The sequence below is a fragment of the Camelus dromedarius genome, chromosome 33 (assembly GCF_036321535.1).
Source record: "Camelus dromedarius isolate mCamDro1 chromosome 33, mCamDro1.pat, whole genome shotgun sequence".
NCBI lineage: Eukaryota > Metazoa > Chordata > Mammalia > Artiodactyla > Camelidae > Camelus > Camelus dromedarius.
In genome coordinates this window covers 3,571,486-3,587,817 of record NC_087468.1, presented here as the reverse complement: position 1 = coordinate 3,587,817, position 16,332 = coordinate 3,571,486, and the positions used below count along the sequence as shown (strand labels likewise).

The 16,332-nt window shown below is 37.0% G+C and overlaps 1 pseudogene; it reads left to right on the top strand.

Moving 5' to 3' along the window:
• Window positions 1–15,171: 15,171 nt before the first annotated feature.
• On the top strand, window positions 15,172–16,077 carry LOC135319829 (kunitz-type protease inhibitor 2-like; annotated as a pseudogene).
• Window positions 16,078–16,332: the final 255 nt, after the last annotated feature.

The following is a 16,332-nucleotide window of genomic DNA, read 5'->3' as shown; positions in this document are numbered from 1 at the left end:
TAAGCATTTTAAATTGTTGTAAATCAAATGAGAATGGAAACTGATTATTTTCTTTGAAGCACAAGTTATAAAGATTATGTAATATTTATGAAAGAAAATTAAATCTGCCTAACCATATGATATCCTCTCCAATTATTTAAAATATAAAGAGATTATCACAATATATCTCTTACTATGCTTTTCCAAAATTAACTCATTAAATTGAAACACTGTGTGCAAAAGAGTCACAGGGACTCAAGCTTGGTACCTGGAGCACAAGATAGCATTTGTTTTGATGATAAAAATATTTAAGTGAAAAAATTTCAGGATGTACATTACTAATCTCAGTTATTGTTATTTTAACTAATTAATGAAAATTCATACACTACAGAACAAATGTGCTTTGTTAATTTTTCTACCAATATTCTGCAGTGCCTTTGTTCTTTTTTGGCTAGGAAAACTGCAAAGCATTTAAATTGTCTCAAATTTTTCTCTGGATATCTCTCTCTTTCTCTTTCTCTTTCTCTTTCTCTTTCTCTTTCTCTTTCTCTGTCTCTCTTTGATTTTTCTTCTATCTCCTAGAGTTCAGGATCTTTTTCTCCACTTCAACTATATTTATTTTGTACTTAATACTGTGTTGATATTACAGTGAAATCTTTAATCTTATAAATAAAAAGTGGGTGAACAAGTACCACCTTTTTCCAAACTATGTAAGTGTAAGCCAGAGAGGAAAAATAATTAAAAGCAACATTGAATGTAGATCCATTTCTGTCAACAAAAAGAATGAGAAAATCTTCTTGAGAAGATGGCTTTTTGAATTTTAACATATTTTACATTGCCAGAAGTTTTTTTTTTTTTTTTAGAAATTAAAAAGAAGGTACTCTGTATTCGGTCCTCTGAAAGGAGATGTAGAAACAAAGTGATTCTCTTGTTGAGAGATAAGTAGTTAAGAGAAAGTTTAAGTCTGGTGGCAACACATTCTCTTAGCATTCCTTCTCTGAGAATTACATGATTTCTTCTTCATTCTGGAATGTTTTCCTGCATATAGAATTCTAGATTAATAGTTCTCTTTCAGGCACTTAAAAAACTGTGTGCTGGCTACTCCTGATTGCAGTGGTTTCTGGTGGGAAGTTTGGTGTCATTCAAGTTATTTTCCCCCATATATAAGTACTGTCTCACTCACTCTAAGTACTTCTAAAATTTTTTTCTTGGTCTTTAGTTTTCAGAATTTTGACAAATCATGTGTCTTGGTGTGGTTTCTTTGAGTTTATTCTGTTTGGCATTTGTTCAGTTTCTTGAATCTGTAAGCTTATGTCTGTTGCTGAATTCTGGAAGTTTTCAGTTCAGTATTCAAATACATTTTCAGCCCCACCCTTTTCTTCTGTTTTTCCAGGATTCTGATGACACAGATGTCAGATAGGTAGTTAAAGTCCCACATGTTCCTGAGACTCTGCTTTCTTTGTTTGTTTTCAGTCTGTTATCTTACTTTTGTTTAGATTGGGTAATTTCTGTTTTCTTCACGTTCACTGATTCTTTCCTCTGTATACCTCATTCTGCTGTTGAGCCAGTCCATCAATTTTTTTAAAAGTTATTCTGTTTTTTATTTATAAAATTCAATTTAATTTTTCTTATCTTCTATTTCATTGCTAAAACTTTGTTTTTGTTCATTTGTCTTAAGCATTTTAATAATAATTCATTACAACATCTTTATAATGCTTTGGCATCCTTGAAAGGTCATTTTAACCTAAGTGTACATTGACACATAAATGGATAAAGAAATTTTGTGGTATATATGTATAACAGAATATTATTTAGTTTCAAAAAATAAAATGACCCTACCATTCATGACAACATGGATGACCTGGAGGACATTATGCTAAATGAAATAAGCCATATATAGAAATCAAACAAAACAAAACTATGTGGTCTGACTTATACACAGAATTTGAAAATGTCACATACATAGGAGCACATATTTGAATGGTGGTGGGGTGGGGAAGCTAGGAAGATGTTGTTCAGTGGATATAAAATTGCAGTTATAAAGAATGAATAAATCTAGAGATTGAATGTACATGATGAATATACTTAATAATACTATATATACTGCATCCTAGAAATTTGTTAAGAGAGTAGATTTCAAGTAAGGAGTACACATGTGAAAATTGAGAAGGTAGCAGTGGATGATGTCATCCAGTGTCAGAAGAAAATATTGTCCAAAACAGAAGACCTACATAAAAATAAGCAGAGTATGGGGGGAGCTCAGTGGTAGAGTGCATGTCATGCATGAGGTCCTGATTTCAATCCACAGTACTGCCATTAAAATAAATGAATAAACAAACAAACAAACCTAGTTAGGCTTCCCAAAAAAGATAAAGCTAAATAACTTTGATTTAAAAAAAAGAATTTCAAAAACAAAAAAAGCAGAGAGAAAGAAATTAGAAAAAATACTATTATTATTATTATTTAGTTTGGCAAGGCTGTACTTGAAACATAGAGAAAGTACCTGACATCTAAGCAAAATTGTTGTAGTAAAATGTTCCACTGTAGAACTTACTTAGATAATCAGACTTAGATAACTTCCTTAGATAATTGAGGTGCCCCCTCACATATCTATATTGGTCTTTTTTTCTTAAAATGAGATATTTCTCCAATGTTGAGTTGACTCATGTATTTTGAATAAAAGCTTTTAATAGACAGCTGGTTTCTACAGTGCTGTCTTTGAAGAGTACCCAAGCACAGCCCTTGTAATTGCAGACACATGACTCATGACTAATCAGCACAGTAGATCCACATTTGAACCAGCTCACCAGTGACCCAGAAGTCTGTTAGAGCTAAGTCTGTATAACAGGGTGTTAACTTCCCTACAGCTCTTTGGAAATGAAGTGCTGTCTGATAATCATTAATTTTCATTATTCTTGATTAAATAGTTCTATTGAGAAGTGCATGAAAAATATGAGGTAAAATTAGGCTTCGGGAATTCCTACAGATTTTTTTTACAGACTTTTCAGCACTGTATATTATATACGCGAACTGAGGCTCATTCTTTTTGATTCTCTTTAGAGATAAAATATTTTTTGTTCAGTTCTGTTTTCTGTAATTCATGCATGAAAAAAATCAAAATGACAATTGCTTGTATTCAATGTGGAAGAGTATTGGATACTTTGGAGCAGACATTTTATCAAAGTTGAAAGGCTTTTCCAGCAGCATGAGTCCCTGTCATTTTTGGTTGGCACTGTCTCACATTTAGATTTCAGGAGGTGCAGCACCATTGAATATGCTTTGATTCTCATTTAGACATCAAGTTTTAAGTCTCAATAATATTTTCACCACAAAAACAGTACTGCCTTAAAATTATCTACTAATAAATGCATAAGACATGGAACAAATTAAGATTTAAAATGCACATTAACTGCATCCTGAATTTAATAACACTCCATATTAATACCAGATGCTAAAATCAGAGCTGCTTTGTGAAAGTGGAAATTGAATATATGATCACATGTCTAAATTTCTTGTTACTCACTGTAAAGATTAATAATGAAATTCAAAAGAAGAAACAAAAATTCTGAAACAACATCAGCATATGCTGTGATGACCTCTGTATTCTCTTGCCCCACTGCAGGGGGCCAGCTCCACACCACACAAACAAAAGATGCAGCTGGGTCTCACAGATAGTTGTGCGGGGGGCCAGCCTGACACATCAGTGTGTCTGCAGCAGACACAGCTGGACCTCTCAGCCAGCCAGGCCAGATCCTGCCCTTCCTTACAGTGTCCCCAAAGGAGTCACCTCCCCAGCTAGCAGGCCTGGTGGGCAGCCAGCACACCCCCAGCAGTTACAGCCTAATCACAACAGGAGGGTGCATGCGGCCCAACCAGGAGATAACCTGTGAGCACCTGGCTCTTTAACCAGGGAGGACTGTGCCCCTGGGTCCCACAGATCACCTCGTATGTACGGCCACACACTCAGGGCCAGGAGACATAGCTAATATATCCAGAAACAGAGAGTTAAGCAAAATGAGGAGACAAAATACCTTCCAAACAAAAGGACAAAACTCCAGAAAAAGAACAAAATCAAGTGGAGATAAGCAACTGACCAGATGAAGAGTTCAAGGTTAATAATCACCTACTGTTTCACCTACCTACATGCTCAGAGTTTCTCTTTCTCTACAGACTTCTCAAGGCAGAAATTAATAGTGTACCTCTGAGAAATCAGAAGTGCCAGTAGGCCTGTGTTGAAGAAAATTCTGAGTCCCATCTGTATTCAGTGCAATAGAGTTTTGTGAAATTTTTTCGGTCTTCACCTTAATGCCTGCATGTGGAAAAGTGTCACTTGAGGGTATGTTCATAGAGAGTACATGATGAATGGTTAAGATCGTATTTTCAGAGCTTTGAAATTGGATGATTTTAGTTTCTAAGCCTAGATCTGTGAATTACTAATTGTGTATCCTTGACAAGCTAGTTTGACTCCTGGTTTCCTGGTTTCCTCATCCAGTAAGTTCAGTAATAATGCCCGCTGAAGAGATTTAGTGTACACACAAATGAAAGGAGTCGTGTGTGGAAAATTTAGAGAAGTGCTTTATGTGTGAAAAGTGAAAAATATATATGGTTGATGTTGTTTATATATCTACTGACCACTCAGCCACTATCTCTTCTTCCTCTGTGCTGTCAGAGTGCTTGAACCATAGCTTATACATGCATTCCACTCTGCTGTGACTATATATCAAGGCATGGATTTCTGTCATTAAACTCTGAACTTCTCTAGGTTAGAGCCTGCATCTTACTCTTTAGTGTATTTCCAGCAGCTGTCTCAGTGCCAGGCATGTAGAAACATTCAATAAATCTTGAATAATTGACTAAATAAAATAACAAAGGAATGACTTACTATATACTTAGATCTGGCTCAAACACTCCCTTGGTCACAGGATTTTCCCTGTGATGCAATTTGTTCAAATGTATCTTTCTTCCATCTTAATGGCAGTCCTTATTATAGATTTTCATTGCAATATACAATTAAAGGTATGTACTTTTCCTTTAAAGTAAAAAAAATGAGGGGACAGAAACTTCATGAATTCATCTTTGTACTTGTTATTGTCACACATAAACCTAATGAAGGAGAAGGCATTAAACAAATAAGTATTATGCAAAACAGAATTATATGTGTATTATAATAATAATATGGAAATCAAGCAAAGCACTCTGGAATAACAGAAGGGCCCATTGATTTTGACTGGAGAGCTGAGTGAAACTACATTTAATTTTAGCATTTGAAATAACTTTGAGGCAAGAGTACAGATTTGATAGCAGAAATGAGAGAGAGTTCATTCTTTCATTCCCTTTCTTGAAACATATATTATTGTGATAAAATGTCTTTATTTTTCAAAATATTTAGTGTGATTTATGTTATCTTTCTCTCATAAATATGGGTTAATATTTGGGTGAAGAAATCAATAAATGGATACATGTCCCATTTCTTCCTCCAGTTTCTTTCTCAGAAGTAAATGTCATGGTGGGATAGTGCAGCATACAAGAACACATATTGTATGGTTTTATATTTCCTAATAGAAATACGGCTATTATTTGAATAGTGACAATTTCCTCAAAACAATGTTATACAAATACTTGATTTAAAATATTTATTGAAATACACAATGTACAGGATGGAAAACATATGCATAAAATGTGTATAGCTTCTTTAATTTTCAGTGTTAACACAACTGTGTTGAGAACCTCTCACATCAAAATATAGAAAATCACCATGAAAACCAGAAATATATCCTGTGCCCCTTCCTTGGCATTATGCCCCCAAAGAACTATTATTCTGAATTCTGTCAGCAATGATGAGTTTTTCTTGGTTTTGGAATTTCCATCGATGAAGTCATATAGTACTTATTGATTCTGACTTCTTTCACTGATTATAATTTGAAATTAATCTATGTTGTTGCATGTAGCAGTGATCTGTGAGGGTCATCCATGCTGTTGCACATAGTGGGGATTTATTACTTTAGGTTACTAAACAATGTTACATATGAACAAAGGTCACAATTTATTTGTCCATTCTATTGTTGATGGAATTTGTGGTATTTCCAGTTTGGTGCTATTACAAATAATGCTGGTTTCACAATTTTATGCGTGTCTTTTGATGTAAAGTTATGTAGGAGTGAAATTGGTATATAATAGGATATGCATACATTGAACTTACTATTTTTAAAATGGTTGCACCAGTTTACAAACCTGCCAATGATAAATGTAATTCCAATCACACTATATCCTCACCAACACTTTTTTTTTTTTAGTTGAGGTGGGATATATAGGTAAATTGTTGTGGTTGTGACTAATAATGTTGAATATCTTTTAGTAGGTGTGTTGCAGTTTTAATATCTTCTGTTGAAAAGCATTTTCTAGTTATTCTCCCATTTTCTTATTGCACAGTCTGTGCTTTCTCATTGATCTGTGGCAATCTTTATATGCTAATGTATATGAATCTTCGGTCTGAGATATATGTTCTAATTATTCTCTGGTTTGTACTTTCAGTCTCTTAATTGTAACATATTTTACAAATACAAATTCTGAATTTAAATAAGGTCTATTTAATTAATACTTTCCTTCATTATTAATTTTTTGCTCTTTTATTTTTACCTTAAAAAAAATGTTGTTCTCCCAAAGTAAGCAGAAGATATTCTTCTATAATTCTTTTGGAAAAATTACTTTTTTTTTTCCATTTAGGACTACAACTCAACTGGATTTTTTTTTTTTTTTATGAGTGTGGCATAGGATAAGAGTCCAGGCCCATTTTCATTTATCTGAATATTCAGTTGATCCAGCATAAACTGTGGGAGCCCATGATTGGGTTAACAAATTCTAACAGACCACAGCCGCTTCTGGGCTGGTGGTCCACTTTAACATATTTATAAGAATGTATATTATTCCCCTCTCCCCATGACTTCCCTAAGGTAAACTGTAGGCCCCCAAAGAAATGAGTCTTGGGCTGGAATGATGTTATAAAAAGCTGCAGACTCGGAGGTGAAAGGCTGGTTAGCCAGTGACTGTTAAGACCCCCAGAGGGGGGCAACCTAAGACAGGCACAGCTGCCTGAGTCCAAGATGATAAGCTGCAAACTCAGAGGTGAAAAGGCTGGTTAGCCAATGACGGGTAAGACCCCCAGAGGGGGGCAACCTAAGACAGGCACAGCCGCCTGAGTCCAAGATGATAAGCTGCAAACTCAGAGGTGAAAAGGCTGGTTAGCCAGTGACGGGTAAGACCCCCAGAGGGGGGCAACCTAAGACAGGCACAGCCGCCTGATTCCAAGATGATAAGGTGCAAACTCGGAGGTGAAAAGGCTGGTTAGCCAGTGACGGGTAAGACCCCCAGAGGGGGGCAACCTAAGACAGGCACAGCCGCCTGAGTCCAAGATGATAAGCTGCAAACTCAGAGGTGAAAAGGCTGGTTAGCCAGTGACGGGTAAGACCCCCAGAGGGGGGCAACCTAAGACAGGCACAGCCGCCTGATTCCAAGATGATAAGGTGCAAACTCGGAGGTGAAAAGGCTGGTTAGCCAGTGACGGGTAAGACCCCCAGAGGGGGGCAACCTAAGACAGGCACAGCCGCCTGAGTCCAAGATGATAAGCTGCAAACTCAGAGGTGAAAAGGCTGGTTAGCCAGTGACGGGTAAGACCCCCAGAGGGGGTCAACCTAAGACAGGCACAGCCGCCTGAGTCCAAGATGATAAGCTGCAAACTCAGGGGTGAAAAGGCTGGTTAGCCAATGACGGGTAAGACCCCCAGAGGGGGGCAACCTAAGACAGGCACAGCCGCCTGAGTCCAAGAATAATGTTAAAGCAGCTACTTCTCAGACATTTTGCCCTGATAAGCTGTAAGGCTTGCCTGATGTCAACACAAATAATACTTGCTAAAACCTAGAGGGCCTTCTGACCTTTGCTAGACTCTACAATCTAAATCCCACCCTGTCTTTCCCTAAATTCCTGCATTCCATCACACAATGGTCAGTGATTTCATAAATTCCTGCATTCCATCTCACAATGGTCAATGGTTTCTCCTTTGATTGTAGACAGCAAATGGAGCAATTGAGATGTTCGGGGAGTTGGCTTCCGACTCTCTCTCGCTCTCTTGACTTTTTCCATAGAGTCTTGAGTAACTCATTCCGTTTCAGTGGGACTTCTGCTGGCCAGAACCCACGAGTGGTGATGAACCCACAATAAATAGTGGCAATTATTGTTGTGAATGAAGTGACTATATACGCAGATTTGTATCTGTACAAGTAGGTCTGACTCTTTGTTCTATCAGTCTGCTCTTTAATTCTTATTTCAACAATGCTTTTAATTATTATAAACTGGAAATAAGTCTCTACAACAGGTAGTGCAAATCCTTTAACTTTGTTATTCCTCTCAAGGGTGTCTTCACTGTTCTTGCCATTTGCATTTCCGTATGTCTTAGATTTATTTTGTCAGTTTTCTCAGGAAAAAAAAAACTGTACATATTTTATTTTAAATTGCTTTGGATCCATAGATGAATTTTAAAAGAATGAACATTTTTATAATGAATCTTTCCATTTATAAAAAGGATAAATTTTCAATTTATTTAGATTTTTTAATGCTTCTCAGAAATATATTTTAGTTTGATATTTTTGGTACTATTACAAATGAATTCTTTTATTAGATCTTCTAATAGCTTGTTGCTGATGTATAGAAATGCAATTTAATTTTGTATATTGACATTGTATCCAGAGATTGTGCTAAATTTATTTAATTGTTTTAATAGTTTACATGTATACTCGGGATTTTTTTATATAAACAGTAATGCCTTGTGTTAAGACAGTTTTATTTCTTTCTTTGTCATACTTGTATTTTTTTATGTTGCCAAAATAACATAAAATATAAATAATTTAATAAATAGACTTCTCTAATTTTCTGCAGTGAGATTCCACTATTCTCTCTTTTAATGCGGTACTTCGTATAAATACTCATTTATTAAATGAAGGATCACCCCTACTATTCTTGGCTACCCTGATTTTTGGTGTGGCTTATTTTATTTTTTCCTCGAACCATGATTGAGTGCTGAATTTTATCAAATATATTTATGCATTAAATACAAATTTTCTCATTTGGTCTCCTAAGTAGTGAGGTGCATGATAGATTTTTAAACATTTAAACACATTTGCATCCTGAAATCAACTGTAGTTGACTTTTATTTGAGGTAGTAGTTCTTCAAGTCGTGGCTGCCTTGGTAAGTCAGTGAGATTGCTACAAACTGAAGGTTCCTGCTTTCTGACAGCCAAAGTTACCAAGGGGAAAAAAACAATGCCTGCAAAAATATAGGTCACCTCAATGTGTTTTCTTCTTCTTAAATCTTGGCCTGAGTACTGACTACCCTCCAGTGCCTTTGAACACAGATTTGTGTTTGTTTTCCACTTTGGTTTTTTTTTTCCTTAAAAAAAATATTACTAGTATTTGTGGTCTGATTATGTCTATACTGTCAAAGCTGGAAGCAAAATCTTCAGTAATTTATTTTCATCGTGAAAGTGTATAAATTCTTGAGATCAGGGAACTAAAATATCCCAAATCTAATTTGTGACAGGCACACTGACAATGTAAGATATATTTTGTTCTTATCCATCGCAGAATTTTAAACTTTCTTAAGGGACCAATCATATAGGAGCATGTGGCACAAAAATCTTTATACTCACACACACAATAAAGGGAAAGATACACTTCTTAGAGTCCAGGAAACTCTGCTTAAACCTGCATTCTATAAAATACCTCTTTTGGAAATATTTGCCATTAAAAACAAATCTGCATTTTTGGGGAAAAATGATGTGCTGGTCTTCCTAGACACTGTCAACAACTTATAAGTTGTTCTGAATCAAAAGACTAGCCAGCCACTGTAGATTCTCATCATTTCCCGATTTCAGAAATAATAGCATTTACTTTAACTTATTTCAGGTGTCTTTTTACACTTTTAGTATACCAGCTGTGATATAAGGTAAAGCACAAGATTCCTTCATGATCATGCATAAGTGCAGAATGTAAATACACTATCATATTTGCATAAGAGTTTTAGCACAAACAGAATCTGAAACTGATAGAAATCATATTGATCTTTAATACCTCACATTGCATTCATATTAATAATGAGTGTGACAGGAGCATTATAAATATGCAAAAGAGTAACACATCAGCCTAAACATCACCAGTAATTTGTAGACTTACACTCATAGGAAACCACTAATGGAATACAGTACATTTTCTTTTCTATGAATAGTCAAATGTCATGCATAATGTAACTGTGCAATTGCTAATAGCAGACTTAGGCAGGATCATGTAAACTTGTTATTATGGGCAGTATGAACTGATCTTTGAAGTGGCCTATAATAAAATACTTCCCTGCCTTTACCCTGTCTTGATTGTTCAGTTGTCTTTTCCCCAGAGCTTGTATTTATAGGAATCACAAAAATGATTACTTTGATATTTGGGGAGCACTTCTCATGCTCTATCAAACGTAGGAGAGTGGTGACCAATGATGAATAACTAACAAATCAAAGTCAAAAGTCTCTGAAGCATCTGTTCAACCTTTTTAATGTCAGAATATTAGAACATTCTTTTAGAATATCCATTATCACATTATACCTTCATGGTATATATTTTTAAAACTGTCTTTGTTTATATAAAAGATATTATGGAAATGGTAATACTGAGGTCATTTGCAAATTAGTTGGAGCAGAGTCTTAATTTTTGGAGTTCACAGGCTAATTAACAGCACAGAAACCTAGGATAAGTATTGCAAGCTCCAAGAAAATGCTCACTTATGGAAAAATCCTGCTTGATTTAAATATAGTGAAGATTTCTGGTCAGACAGGTTACAGAGGTTATAGTCAGTAACATAATAGTGGGTAAATGATCCTAGTAGTTTAGCTCTGCTTGGAACCCCTAAGAATTCTTGAATTCTTAGAGTTATAGAATACCATAATATATTCTCAAGGCTAAGAGTATATCTAGCACCTATTTGGTCTTTCTACAAAAGTACTACAGAAGAAACCATTAAGTTTCAGAGTACCCCAACCTAGGATTTTTTTAAATACTTTGTATAGGAGACTAATAATACTTTATTATGTGGTTTTATGGCACCATATAAAATTTTACTTTTAATATAGGCAATTAGTGAAGGTTCTTAATGTGTAATATCAGAAGCCATTAACTGATTTAAAATTCTATAAAAATATATATTTATAAGATAGTTTCAAAAATATGTATTGAAATATTCAGTATATACATTTTAGTATTTGAATAGGTCAAGCCCCAAAAGTAGAGTCTACTTAATTAAGTTATATGAAACTGCAAAACCTTGTCTCTAGATTAGAAACTCATTAAAATATAATTATACAATACATTGATATTCCCTTCAGTTGAATTGGAAAGCCACACTCCACTCCCGGGGGTTGTCTGCATGCAATGACTGACAGAGGCAAAGGTGAAATTGAGACACAGTGCTAAACTGGGACATACTAAAAGTCATTTCTGACTGGAATCTCCTTATAGGCTCTGCTGATACCTTTGTTAATACTACATGAAGCTCAAATTCTTCCTTTCCCCAGATGATGATCCCTTTATTATTCTCACAGATAAATATTTCAAGAATGATCCTTAATTAGCTTATTGTATGCTAATCTTCATCTCAGAGTCTGCTTCCTGGTTAACGCAAATGATAAGTCCTTTGCTACACACTCTCTGAGAGGCAAATATCAAGACAATAAATGTGCAAGGATTTTATTATGTTCAATGCTTATAAGAACAAATGGAGAGAGATCCAGGAGGAGCTTGGATAGTCATCAGACCCTGAAGGAAGTCTGACCTCAAGTGAAGGATAAAGGGGAAGTTACATGATGGAAAAGTTCTAGACTGTAGAATAGTACAATGTTTGCCAAAGTCACTGGAGATTCTTGAATTCTTAAATCAAAGCCAGCCCTCAGAAGAATCCTGTGCCCCTCAGTAGTTGGATTGCTTTAATATTCCTGCTTTAAGAGGTATACTGTGTCCCCCTGTATCTTTGGGGGTTTGGTTCCAGGACCTGCCATGGATACCAAAACCTGTGGATGCTCAAGTCCCATAGTCAGTCCTCCCTATCTGCAGTTCTGCACCCTCAATTCAGTCTGAGGATCGTGCAGTACTGTATAGGACTAAATGAAAATAAATCCATTTATAAGTGGACCAGTGCAGTTCAAACCCATGTTGTTCAGAGGTTCAGAGGTCAGCTGTCAATTATTTAACTTGGCTAATTCTCACAGCAAACCTGTGAAGTACGTGTTCACATACCTCATTTTACTGAGGAGAAACAGTTTCCCTAGAACGTTAACTGCCTACACTCACCTAGCTTGTGAGTTACAGAGCAAGTGTTAAGCAAGGCAGTCTGGTCCCAGGGTTTGTGCTTCTAAGGACGACACTGTAATCACACTCCCTAGACTTGGAGGAAACAGGACTAGGACCTGAGATCCTCCCACAACTAATATACTGTGAGTCTTTTTTCCAAACTTCCCATAATGAAACGTAAGACAATTGTTAGAATGTTACAGAGAAAAGGGAAATCCCAAACTTTTCAAGATTATTAAACACAGGCTATCAATTGACTTGGTTATCAAATACCATTAGTATTTCATACCAATTACCACTTTATTTCTGAATGCATAGTTGGAATAGACAAACTCAGTAATGGTGGAATTCTTATTGTAGACCCCTGAGCCAGCTCATGAGGAAAATAACTTAGGAAAAGACTTAGCAGGTGCTGCTGAAAATTCTCTACCTTAACAGAGTAGTAATAGAAAAACATTATTTGTCCCTAAGAGAACTGTAATGATCAGTGCTGTCATTAAAGATTTTTAAAAAGCTATATTTGGGAAGAAACTAATTGAAGAGTGATTAGGAAGAGAGAAATAACCCTGAAAGGAAGTTTAAATATTGAATCAACTGAGTAATTATCTGGAAGACACTGTTTAACCTAAAAGAATGTTTTGTTGTTGTTGATTATTTTAAAGCAGAAACTACGGTTATATTTATTTTGGAAGCTCGAGGGTTTCATCAACCTTGCTGTGACCTTCTTAATCCTCACCCCCAACCCACACCAAGCTGAAAACTAGAGCTCCTAGGACAAGGAGCTGAGATAGAGACAATAAAAATACATTTGTTGCAACATTTTATTTTTGCTGTAAGCACTCATTCCTCTACCCCTCCGTATCTATGTATCTCTATCTCTAAATGTATTTATATAGAGATATAACAGACACTGTTCTAAGGACTTCTATAAGTATTAACTGATTTAATCCTCATGATATCCCTATCTAGCAGAAAATGTTATTAATCAAATTTTCACCTGAGAAAACCAAAACCAAGGGCTACTAAATAAATTGCCCCAAAGTTCACAGTTAGTAAAGGAAATGAAGCAGGCTTTTTCATGCCAGGAATTAACTAGAGCCTGTGCAGGCACTTGATAGGCAGTTAAGACATGTCTGTTTTAAATCTTATGGAAATATGAGTAAATTAGTCAATTTAATCAGAGCTTAGAGACCAGGTAGGATGAAAAATGTTTTATTTTATTAAGAACTGAGGCAGAGTTTTAGGATTTACCACTTTTTTCTTAGAAATAATAGGTCTATTTGGGGTCAATATGCACAAATTACATATACAAACATTTATACACACTCTTATATGTTTGTATATTATTCAAAGACATAATTAATTTTATTGATAAACAATTTAAGGTACCAGCTAGATGTCATTGGGCATCAGTTACAATTCTACAAAGATGTAGCACAGATTTACAGTCACAATAATGGCATGTCAAGTTGTTGGAAGAAAGTATTGATGTTCAATAATAAACAAGCAAAATCGCAGAAGGCCAGATAGTTTGAACATCTTTCAAAAAATGTTATTTATCTAAGATGGCATGCAAAATGCTCTCATTTCTAAAAGAAATGTTGGACGTATCAAAGTGTTTATCTTTGTGGCTGGGTTTTGTGGCACAAGAAAAATATAGACTAAAGGTGAATATTCAAGTCTGTCATCTGAATCCTTGGGTACATGTTGCTAAATATTCAGAAACATTTGGTTTGGTATTATATGATGATACAATAGTGTGATAATAATTTTCATGCACATACTATGGTATCATTTTATATAATCTCTTTGCAGCAAGGCAACTTCTAAGATGGCCCCCAAAGAACCCTGCCTCCTGAGATGTTATCTTTGTATAATCCTCTCCCTCTGACTCTAGTCACTTAATTTTAACCAGTAAAATATGACAGAGATGATGAGATGTCACTGATGTCACTCATGTGATTAGGTTATAAAAGATTGTGATTTCTGTTTTTCCAACATACTCTCCCTTTCTTTCTGGCTTTGATGAAGCAGTCTGCCATTCTGAAAAACCCATGTGGCAAGGAACTGAGCATGAGCCACTAGCATGTCAGGAACTAAGCTTCTCAATCCAGTAACCCTCAAGCAACTGAACCAGCCAACAATCACACATGAGTATGAAAGCAGATTATTTCCCAGTAGAACCTTTAGATAAGACTTCAGTGCTGGACAGCACATTGATTGCAATCTTATGAAAGACTGAAGAGACTGGGAGATAATAAATGTGTTGTTTTGTTGTCTTCTTGTGGCAAAATATACACAATGTTTATCATTTTAACCAAAAGTGTATATACCTAAGTAGCATTATATATACATTCGCAATATTGTGCAACCATCACCACTATTTATATCCAAAACTTTTTCATCATCCTCCAAAACAGTTTATACTCATGAAAACAGTAACACCTGTTCCCCCTGAGCCCAGGTAAAATACTACTACTATATCTGTCTCTACGCATTTGCCTATTCTAGGTTCCTCATGTAAGTAGAATCATACAATATTTGTCCTTCTATATCTGGCTTACTTCTCGAAGCACAATGATTACGAGGTCCGTGTTGTAGCATACATTAAAATTTCATTCTTGGACCACCTTGGTAGCTGCTTTTAAGCGGCCGCCATTGCCTCTAGCGCCCGCCAAGCGTTTGTGGGTGCAGCGGGGTTCTGAACTGGGGGAGAGTCAGGGGTGAGCGAGGAGCGGACTGAAGCATCGTGGGCAAAGGAGCCAGGGTGTCCACACACCTAAGTTCCGAGAAAAGGGCTTCCCGGACATCTCCTGCATGGCGAGAGCCAGCACCACACCCTGGGACCATCTGCGAGCACCCGCACCTGAATGCGAGGCGCTCCAGTGCATGTGCGTGGAAAGGCCCTTCCAGCACCTGATCCTGAGACCCCAACAGCTGGTGGCGCGCGGCCAGGTGGAGCCTGTCTTGGCGCAGCTGTGTAGGCGGAAGCGGTGCTGGGTTCTCCTCGCTCTGCTGGCAGCGCTGCTCCTCTCTGGGGCTGAGGCTGCCAATGGAGAATGTGTCATCCACGAATTTTGCCAAGTTTGAAGATAGTGGGAAGATGCTGGGCCGCCATCCCTAGGTGGTCCTACAATGTCACTGACAGATACTGCCAGCAGTTTGTGTATGGAGGCTGTGAAGGGAATGATGATAATTATATGACCAAGGAGGGGTGTCTTGCAAAATGTGCTGGTGTCACAGAAAACACCATTGATGGTCCGGCTACCAGCAGGAATGGAGCAGATTCCTCTGTCCCAAGTGTTCTTAGAAATCAGGATGCTGGTGACCTCTCCAGTGATATTTTCAACTATGAAGAATACTGCACTGCCAAGGCGGTCACTGGGCCTTGCCGCGCAGCCTTCCCACGCTGGTACTTTAATGCCGAGAGGAACTCTTGACAACTTCAACTATGGAGGGTGCCAGTGCAATAAAAACAGCTACCCCTCCAAGGAGGAGTGCATGCAGCGCTGCTTCGGCAAGGAGTTGTATCCTGCCCTGCCCCATGGCACTAAAGTGATGGTGGTCCTGGCAGGGCTGTCCGTGATGGTCCTGATCCTCTTGGGAGCCTCCATAGTCTGCCTGATCAGGGTGGCACACTGGCACCAGGAGTGCACCCTCCGCACCGTCTGGAGTTCCGGGGACTACAAATGGCAACTGGCAAAGAACACATACATTTTGTGAACGCCCTGTCGCTAAGGGTTTGCCCTCCTCCACCAGCTGTTGATTAAAGAGAGCCTGGGAAGGGAGGGGAGACATGTGTTGAATGCGTGTGTACTTTTTTCAAATAAAGTGATTTGTATTTGTGCGATCATTCGTTTTCTGTTTGTTACTTCAGAAGTAACAAACTTCTTAGGGCTTGCTCCCTGGTCTCCTGGGGTTGGTTTGCTTTGGAAATCCTCTTAGGTTAGGGCTGTGTGTGCAGGTGTTCTGGCCCTA